This window comes from Octopus sinensis, linkage group LG3 (assembly GCF_006345805.1).
Source record: "Octopus sinensis linkage group LG3, ASM634580v1, whole genome shotgun sequence".
Taxonomy (NCBI): Eukaryota; Metazoa; Mollusca; class Cephalopoda; order Octopoda; family Octopodidae; genus Octopus; species Octopus sinensis.
Genome location: NC_042999.1, coordinates 141,026,194 through 141,041,693, shown reverse-complemented (window position 1 = coordinate 141,041,693; position 15,500 = coordinate 141,026,194). Strand labels below are relative to the sequence as shown.

The window sequence follows — 15,500 nt, the reverse complement described above, 5'->3', positions numbered from 1 at the left end:
CTTAGCCACATGAAGCTTTTGGTTGGTTTCCCCATCTGATGACAACTAACAGATGCAATGTTTCAAGGGATTAAAATCAAAAGAACTTGGAAGAAGTCAATTGATATTGCTTGGGTGTCACATGATCACACAATTTTTCTGGGGTCATGCTGGACATGAACTGCCATCTTCTCATCACATAGGACCCGTGCCTTATGATAAAGGACTCTGCTGCATTGCACTACTTGGCAATGGCCCTCATCAACTCACTGACTTTGTTGTTGATGATGTTCTGGACCTGTTGGATGAACTTGGCCATCCTAACCTTTGATTACTAGGAATGTTTCTTTCACTTGGTCACAATGACACAACCCTGCCAAAGGCATCCCGCTCTTTCCCAAACTTTGAATATGAAGGCCCAAGCTATATTCATGTAGCTGGAGATCTCTGTGTTGCTGTAGATTGTGGCAAGAGGCAAGAGCACAACATGCCTTTGTATTTGCTGAGTCACATTGGAATCTACCATGTTGATGCTGTCAACGCATCTGAAAGAGAAATGAGAAAATTAAAATTTGGTGCAGGCTGCATAACATTATGTGAGGTCATCTTCCAGTTTATGGCCCACAAAAGTTGTGTTAACAAATAAGTTTTAGTTCTGGTTGAATTGTATCATGACGTAAAAGATTGCTAATTTGATAAAACCATAGAAAACATCATTAAAATATACAATATATGATTCTTTCTCATCACATATGTGTATGTATGTATGTATATATATATATATATATACATGGCATACATATGTATGTGTGTATACATGTGGTTGTTTATATATATATATATATATATATACATACATACATGTGCATGTATACATACATATATATCTTAATGTTTATTTTTATGCATAATTAAATCGAAAGAAAAACAAGTCAAACATTAAACTGAAGAATTGCTCAATACTTTTCTCTAGTCTTTCATATTTATTTGATTTTTATAAAGAAAAAGTTGACAATTACTTCAAAATTTCAGCTATGCAGACCTCATCATTTCATGCAAAACTTTATAGTAGAAGTAACTGGCAAACATCTCCTTGTAAATATAAAAAATGTTTATGTGTGTATGTGCGTGTGTGGATACACACATATATATATTTATACATATGCATATTTTTTTCTTAAAGTGTGTGTGTGTGTGTGTATACACATACACAACTACATACACACATGTATATAGTCATCTAAGAATCCATAAGCCATAAAAAATAACCAGTCATTCAACAGAATAGGTATTTTTTTCCATGCCTGCCACCTCCAGTGAGTACACTTATTACTGTCCAGATTCAACTAGGTTCCCAAAGTTGATTGCTTGTGTATTATCCTAAAACTTCTATTTCCCTTCTGTTTTAAGTGTTTATTATTTCTGGGTATATATATTAAATAATATACCATACTTGAAAACAAATGTTAGCATTGATTTTGAAACAAACTATTGAAAATACTTCTTCTGTCAATGACCTTGACTTTAAGTCTGTTTTGGTTCTTAAGATGGGAGGTGTGATATGAGGATAATTTAGCTGGTATTTCTAGTATATCAAATAATTGTGCAGAAATTCCTTCAGTTTACAGCAATTCTATAATATAATGTTACTTATACATATTTTATCAACTCTAAATGGGAAGGAAAATTCTGATAGTATTTAGACTAAGAACATAGAAAGAAAGATATAAATACTGTAAGACATGCATTTAATATTAGTAAAATTTCAACAAAATTAGGATATGAAAAGTGCTTACCAAACTTCTTTTTGGGGAGTTATATCTGTAACTAATAACTTGGATCTAAAACAGTTTCACTCTTTGGTAAGACAGTTCCATTGTGAAATAAAAAACAAAATTGTTATCTCTCTAATATGTTTTTGTTTTTTCTCCTGAATTTCTAAATAAATAAACAAGTCCTCTTCTTACTGAAAATTTCCCAGTTCTAAACCTATGTAGTGTCCTTTCTTTTTTTCTCATCAAAGATATCTATAATAGAAGCTTTGCTCAAAATATACTGAGTTCAGCTTGACTTCATCAGAAGTCGCCACCATCTTCCTTCTGTCTCTTCCAATATACAGTATGTGTCTCCACAAACCTTGTTGTAAATATTAATAACTGAACTTCATTTGAAGGACTACCACTGCCATATATCCTCTCAGTAAAAAATATGCTCCTCTTTAATCACTAGTCTACACAACCAGTGAGTAATTCCAGTTTCACAGTTAAGTGGATGCTAGTTTATCACAAGTAACTTATCATGGGAATTATTGAACTCAACACTTCATGAAACACAATCTTCTTTTCAACTATATTGCCCCTATTTACAATAGGTACCTATTTACAATAGGTACCTATTTAGAATTATGTGAACTTGGCTGTTGAGAGCTACATATTTTATTTGACCATGTGAACCAAATTGATAATTCAAAGCTACAATATAAAGTACATATTTTTGGCTACAAAAATGAAAACAAAAAAAGGCACAAAAATGCACTACAAAACAGCCTTAAATATCTGGAGAAACTAAAATTAACTATTGACAATGCTAAACAACAGACAAAAATGTGAAAAGAAATTGTTATGGGCATCTAAGTAGGAAAGTTGGGAGATATGGAACACCTTAAGGTCACTCTACTTAAAGAATTTATACTAATGATGATGTGTTTTGATCACAGACACAACAGTATGTCAATGACAAGATATGAGCTTAATACCCCTTGACTGGTTTTACTGTACTCTATCAACTTAGTTAATCATCACTAACCAGTATACAAGACATAAATTGCATTAATATTTCTTTTGCCATCCATACTTCGGATTACCAATGTCTCCCATGGGTTACAGGCAATATTCCATCTTCTTCAGACATGATGTTAAAAAAAGTAAAATAAATAAATAGAAAAATTATAAATAAATAAATAGAAAAATTAAAATATTTTACTCCAGCGATAAATGTGTGGGGGGAGAAATTTACTGCAAAGCTAATGGAAAAAAAAAAAAACTTTAAATTCTTTTTATGCTTCATTTCATCAAAACAGTTATGATAAACTACAGAACAACTACATAATGTTATTTCTGCTTTTTAATATTATTTTTACTTTAGAATTTTTTCTCAATAGGTAAACTTAGCTAATATCCTTGAGAAAGGCATAAATGTCATAATATCCTTTTTACACTTCTTTCTATCATAAATACAATTTAATACCAGCAATTTAATACTTAAAGAAAAACAAATAAACAAAACATTTTCTTCCTTTGATTTCACAACAATTTTTTTTGTTTTATAATTATAAGTTAGTCAGGGACAATGTAGCACTGCCAGTGACCATCACAAGCCCTTACAGACTGACATAGCAGATATCAAATCTGAACATCTGATGGTCAATAATTAACTATGGTACACTTGAAAATTGAAGCAAAGTTGTACTGAAGTTGTACTTTAGATGTTATTGTTTTGTTGTTAAGAAAGAGTTTAGCAAAGAACAAGACTGAAGGGATACTTATAAGTAAATGGACAATGATTTATGTCAGATATTCAGCCTGAAATTTTTTTTGGGTGGGGTTAGTTGGTTACTTGAACTCCAGTACTTCACTGGTACTTTATTTTACTGTCTCCTGAAGGACAAAGGGAAAAGTTGACCTTAGCAGAATGTCAGTAGTATGACTATGACAAGGCATTTTGTCTGATGTATTTAGGGGAGGGGATTAATCAATTTAATCAACCCCAGTACTTGATTGGTACTATATTCCAAGTTCAAATTCCACTAAGAACAGTTTTGTCTTTCACCTACCATTTCTGGTAAAACCCTCCACACTGATGAAGAGTTCTGTTGAAATGTTAGATTCCTCATCTTCCTTCCTGTATATGATTTATTTCACTGTTTAAGTAATTAACAGATGACAGGGTTAAGTGCAATAAGGTGTTATTTCCTTCAAATCTTTAAATGAATAAATTCCAATATCTATTACATAATATTTTAAGTATACTGCAAAATATCAACACTGTATTTTAAGTAGATATGTAAAATATAGTATTAGAATTAACAGATGCTGGAAATTTATTTTTTCCTACACACAGTTAGTTTTATGTATAACTACAACCAAACTCTTATGATGATACATTTACCTGTTTTCTAAATTACACATGAACATTTACAAATAGACATTAACAAATATAGAATGTATAGATGCACACTAATTATCTTATTTAAGTCTACTAGACTATGGACCAGAATTATTACTGCTGTGGCAGCTATGATAGAGTGTGCAATAATAAAGGGAGTTGGAGTAAACAAAGTGTAGGCGGACATGTTGATAAAGCAAAACTTAAGACATATTTTTCTTGGAGCTTATTTACCTTCTGTCTTATCTTCATCACTTATGTTCTAAAAGATACCCTGCAGAGATTGAACTCCTGTTGATCCTTCTGATTTTCTGATTTCTTTGAAAGCAAGGAGGGTATATTTGAATATTTTTTGTACCTACTCAAGGCTTTTAAAAGAGATTTGCACTCAGTACTAAGAAAATATGAAAATGATTAGTGTTCCTACAGTGTTTCTGTAATCTATAGTGTAGAATTGGGCTAACAATAGTGCCTAATAGCTAGAGGAATTATTATTAGCATGATTCAACTTAAAGTCGTTTGGCCATAAAATAACAAATTGTATTCATCAGTAACAAGAATAAGCTATCACTTTTTTCATCAGTATTGCTCACACATTGGGCAACAACAACTATTTTGAATCTATCAACATAAAATATCATAATCAGTTTTCTATGATTTAACATACAGATACGTTTGTTGGAAAAAATATATAAATATGTACGTCTCATTTTGAACAACCTGAAGAATTATTTCATGAGACAATGTTGATGTTGCTTCATATGTAATATATAGCATTCAAGTCCTGTTATTTTAATCCATCCAAATTTGTAAACTGTCAGTTGCAAATCCTAAACTGAAGGGTTCAATGAGAAAGATTAAGATAATAAACAGAAAATGTGGCTCAAGTGAATATTAATTACATTTTCATTAGCTGTAACTTCCTGTTGTCATTACATTTCAAATTTAAATGCTAGCTTTGGTCATGAAATAGTTTATAAACTTACCCGTGGGAATAGTCTTATGGTTATTATTTCAACATTATTTTGGCATCTTTGCATGTCTGGTATTCACCAGCTTAGGGAATCTCTTAAGATAGACAATTAATCAGGAAACCATACTGCAAGGAGCCTCAAATAGACAAAGTTTGCTTCTCATACTCATTCAAAACCAAGATGTATTTTACATATACTAATTAACTTCCCTAGCTACAAATACCATAGGTCATTTCCAAGGAAGGATATCTGATGGCAAATATATTTAATTTTATTGATGCTCACCTCAGTCTTTAACTTCTTCATTAAGCAGTTATTTAAGCATAGGAACTTAGGTAAATATCTTCCCCATGAAAATAATCTGTTCTTTGTTTAGGATACATATCAATAACTCAAGAACCAAGTATTCATTGCTTTACTTTGTTTCTGTTTTTTACATCCATTTTTCTATGCTAGTATAAGTGAGAGGTTTTTTTTTTTTTTTTGCTTATTTTGAGGTAATTTTTCAAACAGGCTGATATATCTAAATGTAAGCCTCTCATCCATAAAGTATGAATGGAAATTGTCAGTCACGAAAACTACCTCATGCAAATATATGTGCTTGGATCAAAATAGCTGCAATAGCAATTATGTCTCACCTTGGTTTATTAACTAACAATATAAATATTATTAATTATAGGCATTCAGTCACCATTTTTGCACCATCAAATATCCTGTTACAATCATCTAGCCCCATTTAGTTACATCTGCAGTATTTTCCTTTCAATGCTGAGCAATACAGGGTGAGGCAAAGAGGACAAACGTTTTTGAAATGGTTATTACTCAGCCCCAGCGGGAGAGACATATGTCCAACAAATGCCATTTGGTCTGTGGTGTCTTAGCATTTTCTTTTCTTTCCAGGTGAAGCCATGGCATTGTGGATGATAGTACATCACATTTGCTTATGACAGTTAGGTGAAGAATAACAAGTCTGTAACAGCAGTTCAGCATGAGTTTCGGCACCACTTCAACATTCACCGAAATCAGGCTGTTCCCACCTGTAATACAATCTGATGTTGAATGAATGCACTTTGTACATGAGGTACACTAATGAATAGGACACCGGTGGGGGCACCACGAACAGTACAGACCTTGGAAAATGTGGAACGCATCAGACAAGCTTTGATACAGAGTCTGAATCACTTTGCTTGGAGGCATTCCACTGAACTTGGCAATGGTAATCGATTGGTATGGCATATTTTGCATGAAGACCTACATTTCTGCCTGTAAAAATTAGTCATTGAGCAAAAATTGAAACCATGAGACAGTGGTTTAACTTCACATGTCAGATGAAAGCAATTTTTAAGGCAAATGACAACCTCATTTTGTTAATGAGTGATGTAGCTCATTTTCATCTCAATGGCATGGTCAATCAACAGAACTGTTATTATTGGGCTCTTGAAAATCTGAGAGAACTGCACAGCCCAAAAGTAACAGTCTGGTGTGCTGTTGGAAAAGTTGCCATCATTGGTCCTTACTTTTTTGAAGACAATAATGGAAATGCAGTTACTGTGAACTCTAAGCATTACATCGAGATGATAAACAACTTTGTGCTTGAATTATGACAAAAACGTATGCCTATTTGATGTGTGTAATTTCAGCAGGATGGGCTGATGGCCCACACAGCCAGAGCATCAATGGACGTTCTTCACCTTCTCTTCGGTGACTGCCGCATTTCCAGGTTTGCTGACACTCCTTGGCCCACTCAGTCCCCTGATTTGTTCATGTGTGATTATTTCTTGTGGGGAAACCACAAGGTACATATGTATGCACATAAGCCCCATACATTGGATGATTTGAAGGAAGCTATTCATGTGGAAGTTGCCCAAATCGACATAGGAGAAAGTGGAGACCAACTTCCAAGAATGCATCAATGAAAGCGGACATCACATGATGGATGTTGTTTTTCACACTTGATTTTGACAAATGCTAATTCAATACAAACACATTGATGTCAATAAAATTTGTTTGCAGCTATAATTAATACTTTTGTGAATTTCTCAAAAACATCCGTCCTCTCTGCCTCACCCTGTACATTTAATAATTCATTTCAGGAGTCTTTTACTGAGAACCTTTCTGATTTGGTGCAATCATACAAAATTTGAAATACTTATTTGTAAAAGCATAAAGGGTGTAATTTTAGAGAAGAAAATGCAAGTTGTGACATTCATATTTTTCCACAAAGTATTTGTAATTTAAGTGACTATGCAATGGTATACAGATTTATCTTGTGATAAAATGATAAAACAGGACCCATGTAATATCTCCAAATGTCATCCATACTCTCAACTATACTCAAATGATTTGAGTGAGAGTGAACCCATCCTTTCTATTGCTTCTCTACCAATGAAAAACAACAACATGAAAAGAGAAAGGAAAAAAAAGAGATAATTAGTTCTATCTTATATCTCCAATACATATATAATAACATCCAACACATGAATAGGTAGCTTTAGTTTTGTTATAATTGCCTCTATAATTGTTTCTTCTCTTGAATCATTACTAATCTATATATATCTTCATAGCTAGCTTATCTTGGGGTAGATGATTGTTCACTCACTCAAAATACACCACACCTGCCTCCTCTTCCCCATCATTATTGCTTTAACAGCTGTTTCTTCTCCATGATTTCAGGTGTTTGACACATAGCATAGTATCCTCGTGCATATGTGTTACACCATATTATCTGTCAAGGTGAAACTCCTAGGTCTGTCTTAACTACTTCATCCCAAGTGTTTTTTTAGACTGCCCTTTATCATAACTCACTTTTTACACTCAACATGCATCATCCTTTCACATTCTTTTTCTATAGTGTTTGCAGTATATATCAATTAACTTCACATCACAAACTTAACTTGAATACAAATATTCTCATTGATTTTGCTCTGAACGTAAGCACTCATAATTGTCATTTCACTATGAAAGTTTACTGAAGCACTGCTTTTTTAAAATTCAGTCCATTTTCTGCTAGTAAAATATTTGACTTCTCAAGGTTAGAAGTAGTGACCAACTGATGACCAAGCTTATCAACAGATAGATGAGACTGGTGGGATACTCTTTCTTTTCTAGATGCACCTCTAAGATATTTTTGACTTCATACTGCATGCTTTTTACTCCTGCTTACAGTAGTAGGTTGGTTCTATCCAGCAGTTACTGTTTATAGTAAGGTGGACTGAGTCATATAGTTTAAGTATCCTGACCTCAAACCTATACAGTACTGGTGACATAAAACGACTGTTCAATTAGTTGTTTAAAACCCAGTCAACTGAAGCAAGTGAACTCTCTTGAAGCCGTGACATTGTGATGGCTTTCATCAATTTAATTTCTCAATGTTTGCCCTGCATTATGACTAAAGAGTGGATTCTTTTCTTTAAAGTTGAAGAAATAAAGCAAAATAATTAAAACAAGTAAAACCACCAGTAAATATATTCACCAAACATATATGTATTGGAAAAATTAATCTTCTCAGCACTGGAAACTTTAGCAAGGGCAAAAGTTAATTTCTTTCAAAATATTCAAAAATATCACAAAATCTGCCACAATAAATGTCATTTTGTCTCATTTTATCACATTAACATTATTTAAATTTCAACAAGAGCATACAAGTGCATATACACACATATGTATATTCACACATATACACACATATGCATATATATATATATATATATATATATATATATATATATATATATATATATATATATATATGTACAAATAAAAAATGTACACATGATACAAATGGATAATAAATATTGAAATGGAAACATACATATAGCTATACAAATACAAACATAAATTCAAATAGATTTATACACTAAACAGATACTTTGAGTAGCATTCAAAATTCACACAAATGCTCACATACAAATGAAAAACACATAACGAGAAACATAAATACACAAATAGAAACAAATATATACACATACATTAAATTAAATAAATGAACACTAAAATACTTGTACAAATAAGCATATATACACAGATACTTGCACATGCACATACACACATATGCATATATTTCTCAACCACTGCATGATTTTCTTGTATTTCTAAACATGTTCATACAATAAATTTGAACACTTAATTTCTTGTCAAAGTTTTTGAGAACACCAGCAAGCTACAAATACAAAAGAAACACTTTGTGGCCACTTTCAATGAATATCAGAGCTTTATTTGCAAGAGCCATATCTGGATCTAGTCATTCACTCTCAGATTTCTTTCAAAAGCTTCTGATATTGAGATATTGCTAAAATGTAGCTATTGTCATATTGAAAGAGATTATAATGGAAACATCAACAGAGATAAATTTTATTCTATTCTTTATAGGAGATTGACTTTGTAGCAGAAAGGGAAAATTTTATTTTAAATGTCAACTCATTTAGACAGGTAGGTATTGGACAAATATATATATCCTTAACCAATCTCTATACATTTTGCATTGAATCCAAAAGACTTTATTCAGAAGCCAATTCAGCACAAATTAGTTGTGGACATCTCATCTTCAATGTAAATATATGAATGCATGCAAAGGCAAAAGAGAAGAATATCCAATTTAATAAAGAAACAACAAGACATGTGGACAGAGAGATGGGTGGGGGAGAAATAATAACTGAGCCAATCAGATATTGCTTCAGTTAAGGAGACTGAGTAATTTGATTGAGTGTAAATGAGAATAGTAAAAGCCATTAGCAAGTAGAGCTTTCTATAACCAATAGCAGGTCAATAGGAGTTGTTGGGGGTGATTGATTAACAGGGAATCAATTTAGGAAAGAAAAGGAGAACACTTTTCACTCAATAAAGGGAACGCATCAATGTTCCTGGCTATGTGGACACTAACACTTTCAGTTTCTTCTTTAATAGATTTCAGAGCGTGTAGCACATGTAGTTACTGATAGGCAGCATCAATGAATGAATCTCATATCCATTTAGCTGTTTTAATCTCAGTTTTGTAATATTTCTAACACTTTATTGTTTGTGATCTACTTAACAATAATGACAACAGCAGTAATAAGAACACAACAGGTCATTATTGTTACTTAGAAAGATCGAAGATGAAGGTGAAATCAACATTGGCAAAGATGAAATGAGTAGACACACCAGACTTGTTAAAAAGCCACATAATAGAACTTAGAAACATCAAGAAAGACCAATAGAAATCTTGTACAGATTAAAAATCTGTACAAATCTAAGTTAATAGGAGGGAGAGAGAGAGAGAGAGAGAGAGAGAGAGAGGGAGAGAAACAGACAGTTAAAGAGAGAGACAGAGAGATGATGTTTATATCGGAAGTGTTAGGTTACAAGAAGATAAACAAGTGTTAACTTCAAAAATGAGCATCCATGGAAATAAAGCGGAAACAAGTTTATATTGTACTAAAACTTTTGAGGGATAGTATGTGCAAGAGGTATCACAGTATCACGCACACATATATTGTGTGTGTGTATATATATATATATATACACACACACACACACACACACACACACACAACACACACACACACACATTTATGGTGAGGAGGAAAACCAGAAAAGAAAATAAACAAAAAAGAAAGATTTTGAAGGATATATTGGTTATTTGAAACATTTTTTCATTTAGTATTTTAAGAGGAAATATCTATTCCTGGTAGCAAGTTTGCCAATGGGGAGGGAAGTAATATCAAAGTATGAAACAAAGTAGAAAAAAATTATTAACAGTAACAACATTACTTAAGTAGTAACTATAGCCAATATTTTCTGCTTAGGATCCAGTCTAATTGAAACTACACTGAAGAGAAAATAAACTTTTCTTTAGATCTTCCTTAAAGTTCATCCAACAACCTAGTCTGGATGATGTAAGAAATTAAGTAGTAGTTCCCTATATGTTATTTCATTTGAAAAAAAAAAAAAATTGTCTGCTGGTTTGATTTGCCAATACAATTTTTTCTAAAGAACTTCTGGCATCTTAATGGTTTTCTCAGTAATATTGTAGCTTAATTTGCTAGTCTCTTAACAATAATGATGATGGTTTGTTACACAATGCTTTGTGATTTTTTTTTATCAATGAACCTACTTTACAATGGACATATATGAAATTATTAGCATAATAACTCTAAAATAAATCCTTTTATTGATACAAAATATTAAAAAAAATTAATCAAATCAACCAGATTTTAAATTATTTATTCAGTAGCTATCTGTTTGTGTCATTATATACATAAACTACAACAATTTTTTTGAAAAAAAAAGGTATTTTTTTGTAAAGCAATGAAACTACTGAAGAAAAAAAAAAGACTAGTTGGCCATTCTCTGCTCAAACTTGCTTAACAATGGATGAAAGATAAGAGAAGTCAATAAAGATTAGCCTTGACTCCATTTCTCAGTAAACCTAATTAACAATGAATTTCCCAATGAGTTTTTTTAATATCTTCTTTACAGGGCAAGGAAGCGTGCATGCACGCACACACGCACGCACGCACGTACGCATGCATACACGCATGCACGCACACACACACACACACACAAAGTAAAATGAAAATGAAAGAATTCAGAAAGATAACAAAAAAGGAGGGGAATAGTTAAGCTGACAACTTAAACTCAAATAAAAAAAAAAAAAATATGTCTCCAAAAAAAGCCAAGGGTTTCTTATAAAAGCAAGGAATTAGTTCCTATTTCAAAGTAGAGAAGAGATAAATCTCCTACTGGATATTTTATTTGCCTATCCCAGAATATCTGATACCTATTTCCAACATTAAAGAAAATTGAAGCATGCAGAAGAGAATGTCTTATGCAATGCCTATGGTGGATTTAAACTTCAAGTCTATATGCTAGCAGTCAGATTCCTTATCAACTCAATTGCCTCTACACAGTAACCAAAAGACCTTTCTTTTTCTATGTAGAATTGGTCATTATTTTGTTACAAATCTTTCTCCTTAGTAAAATTACTAGAATATATTTGTTTATCCTAAAAGAAGACAAAAGGCCAAGTTGACCGTGACAAAATCTTGAAATCAGAAAAATAAGAAACTACACTAGAATGCCATAATGCATAAAGTCTCATGCTCTTAGATCCATTATCAAATTCTTAGAAAAAGAAAGCAATAAAATATACACTAGATCAGCATTTAAATAAAATAGATTTAAACCACTATATTTTTGTCAAATTAGAGAAAGGTAGAAAGAAGATAGGGGAAGGGGAAGGCAAGAGCAGAGAGAGGGGAAGGAAGAAGCAGTGGAATCTGTTATGTTTATATAGAAAGATGAAGACCATAGCTGAGAATTTAATATGTCAGACGAAAGATGAAAGAGTGCTGCTCTGGTTCAAAGAGGAGAGGAAAAAATGTAAGATGACGCAATAGAAAGATAATCTAACCAAAGAAATAATCTATCTTTCAATCTATTTATATCTATGTGTGTGTATACATATGCATACAGATAGACAAATATGATCTTCCCTTTTCTTCAGTGTGTGCATACACACACACATCTCAGAGGTGTTTATAAAAGAAAAAAGTGTAATCAATGCATATCATGGAGTTTATAGACTTAGCTGAATGTATATTTGTATGTGTGCATATATAGGCCTACATGCATACAAACATGTATATACATACATACATAAATACACACACACACACACACACACACACACAAGCACACACACACACATACATATATAATTTTATATATAATACATATGTAATATTATATATGTTGTTACTGTTGTTCACCAGTGCAGCAGTAACATTAGCTGTGAGTACTGAAGTTATCATCATTTTACAAAAGATTCTTCTGTTACCTTAATTCTAAGTCCATGTGATGGTAGATTGTTTTTCTTTCATGCGAAAAAAAACAAATCAATGCAAGTAAAGAGAAAAATCTTTAAAAATAAAGTGGAGGGTGGTGTGCTATGATATAGAAAGATTACATTATTACAATTATTATTGATCTATAATTATATATATAGGCATAAGAAGAAGGATGCTGACACTGAATGATAGTCATGGTTTTCCTCAAGGACATTGTGTAAAATTTTAATGTGTCCTATTTTCCAAGAAGAATTTAAGGGCAGATGCTTTTCTCTGATTTCATGACATTATTCTGATAAAATGTAAATCTTCTCCTGTAGAGAATATCCTACTATTTCAACTAACAGTGCCACAAACTCTGTTACCTTTTCCCATCATTGCAGATTGAAGTATTAATGGAAATACCGAAACACATGACATGACTTCATGCAAAGTAGACTGCAGCAGCCCAAATTATAACTATAAATATTGTTTAATGTAAAAAAAAAAAAAATTTTTAATTCATAAAAAATATGCTAATTTATTACTAATGTTATGATGTTAAATAGACACAATTTTCTTGTGCATTGCAACTTCTTTTATTTCCTTTATACCTCAACTATAGTTGGACAGATGCCCTTCCAAACAATAACCATTTTACTGAGCATACTGAGTACATTTTAGCATAATGCAAACACTAGGAAGGTTGTCATGTTCTTGACAAAACTAAAGGGCTCTCTTGATCTTGTGTGTTAATGCAAATAAATTACATCAACCATGTTATACAATAGTTTGTTCATGTACTTACAACACATTCAACATTCTTTATTCCTATATGTGCATGTGCATAAATACATATGTTTGTATGTGTGCATATAAGTAAATATTTTTTGGTGCTGAAATATTTTTACATACTGTCTCATGCTGACAATGCCTTTTAGCCTGACAATTTATTTGAGTAATGCTTACTACCTATCTTGAGTATTTACGCATGGCACATACCTACTTCTGATATAGAGTTTCCCTGGTTATAGTTAGGGAAATTGAAACAAAATCATATTTGGCTCATTGAGAAGAATACTCTATGTCTGATTATTTGCATATTATTCATTTATATACTAAATATTGTATAATCATATATTTTATTTTGCAAATAAGAAAAAGTGAATATATGAAGAAGACTAAGATTCAGTTATCTTTTATCTATAGTTTGGAAACTGATAGGTTTTTTTTTGTTGTCAACATCAAAGATAATGATTTCTCACATCATTACAAATATAGCAACAAAAACAGTGTAATTGATCAAGAGACAAGCTAACAGTAGACCTTATATGGCTGCTAGAAAGAGTAGTCAAATCTTCTTCAAATATCACGTTACAATAATAAAAGAGTCATTAGAAAATATGGTTGGAGACCTTTGATCATAAGCCTGCTCATTTGGGGATGACTTTGAGTTGAAGAACAAACTATCAACTGAAAAAGTGTCCTAAGATACTATTATTCCTTCTCACCCATATTTCTAATTGCTTACCCTACACACTGCATATTATCATTATCATAGTCATTTTACATCTATTGTTTTCCATGCTAGCAAGAAAGCTGTTACAGTGGAACTCTATATTAACTAGGCATGAGACTGTCTCCATGACATAGGTAACTGATGCTGGGAAGGAGTGGTTAAAAGGATACGAAAATAAAACTTTTAATTTTATTATTGATAAGCAGTATACCACCTCAGTTACCAACCACTTTCTGTTTCACACCATACTTTCCCATACAGATGAAACAAATTTTTGAGCTTACAAATTAGCTTTTAACTTCTAACATTAATTTAAAGCAGAAAGAGAATAATAAAATAATTATTTAAAAAGTAGAAAAAAAGGTTTTATAACATTACTTTATTAATTTTCAGTTAAATTTCTATTTGTAGCCACCTCTAATAATTTCTTGTTTTGAAACAAGGCTGGCTGCTAACATAGGAAAAAGTAAGGCAATCCATTTAAGATGCATATATTAACTATATTCAGCAATTGTTAAATTTATTTTAGAGAATAACACAGTGTCCACAAACACACATGCATGCATGCATGTGTGTATGTATGTATGTACATAAGTACGAACAACTCTTAGCAAATGAGAAGAAATTCAATTGTGTTTCACTGAAATAGAAGCCAAATAACAAAGCATTATACTAAATAGTAAATCATCAGATACTAAGATATAACTTTCAAATTTTGACTAATTACAAAGGTTTCTTACAGATCTCATCCTCATTGCCAAACTAATTGCTATATAGTCCCTTGAACTGCCAGTAACAGTAGCTAGATCTCACTCAAAATACCTGTTCTGTTAAAAAAAGAGTGTTGGATAATTGTTGCCATGGGCTCCCTGTACACAAGGAAAATATGGAATGGTTGCAGCTGAAATGCTTTCATTTCTCTGCCTGTACTATATAATACAGTGCTTTCAGCTTTTCTGAAAATATGATTGTACATCCCTCTCCACCCAGTCGAACAAGCTCATCTCTCTCTCTCTCTCTCTCTCAATTGATCATCCCTGCTGTAACTCATTTTTAGAT

At 32.0% G+C, this 15,500-nt stretch overlaps 1 protein-coding gene and 1 long non-coding RNA gene across 4 annotated transcripts in view; both read right to left on the bottom strand.

Annotated features, from left to right (window-relative positions):
• Positions 1-15,500, bottom strand: part of LOC115209960 (mRNA-decapping enzyme 1A-like) — a 369,797-nt gene that overhangs the window by 235,178 nt on the left and 119,119 nt on the right. The gene's annotated exons all lie outside the window — the stretch shown is intronic.
• LOC118762604 lies at positions 5,836-10,489 on the bottom strand. Its single transcript, XR_004998360.1, has 3 exons — positions 10,480-10,489; positions 7,903-7,906; positions 5,836-6,247 (listed from the first exon to the last, which is right to left on the bottom strand). It is a non-coding gene; the product is annotated as an uncharacterized LOC118762604 (long non-coding RNA).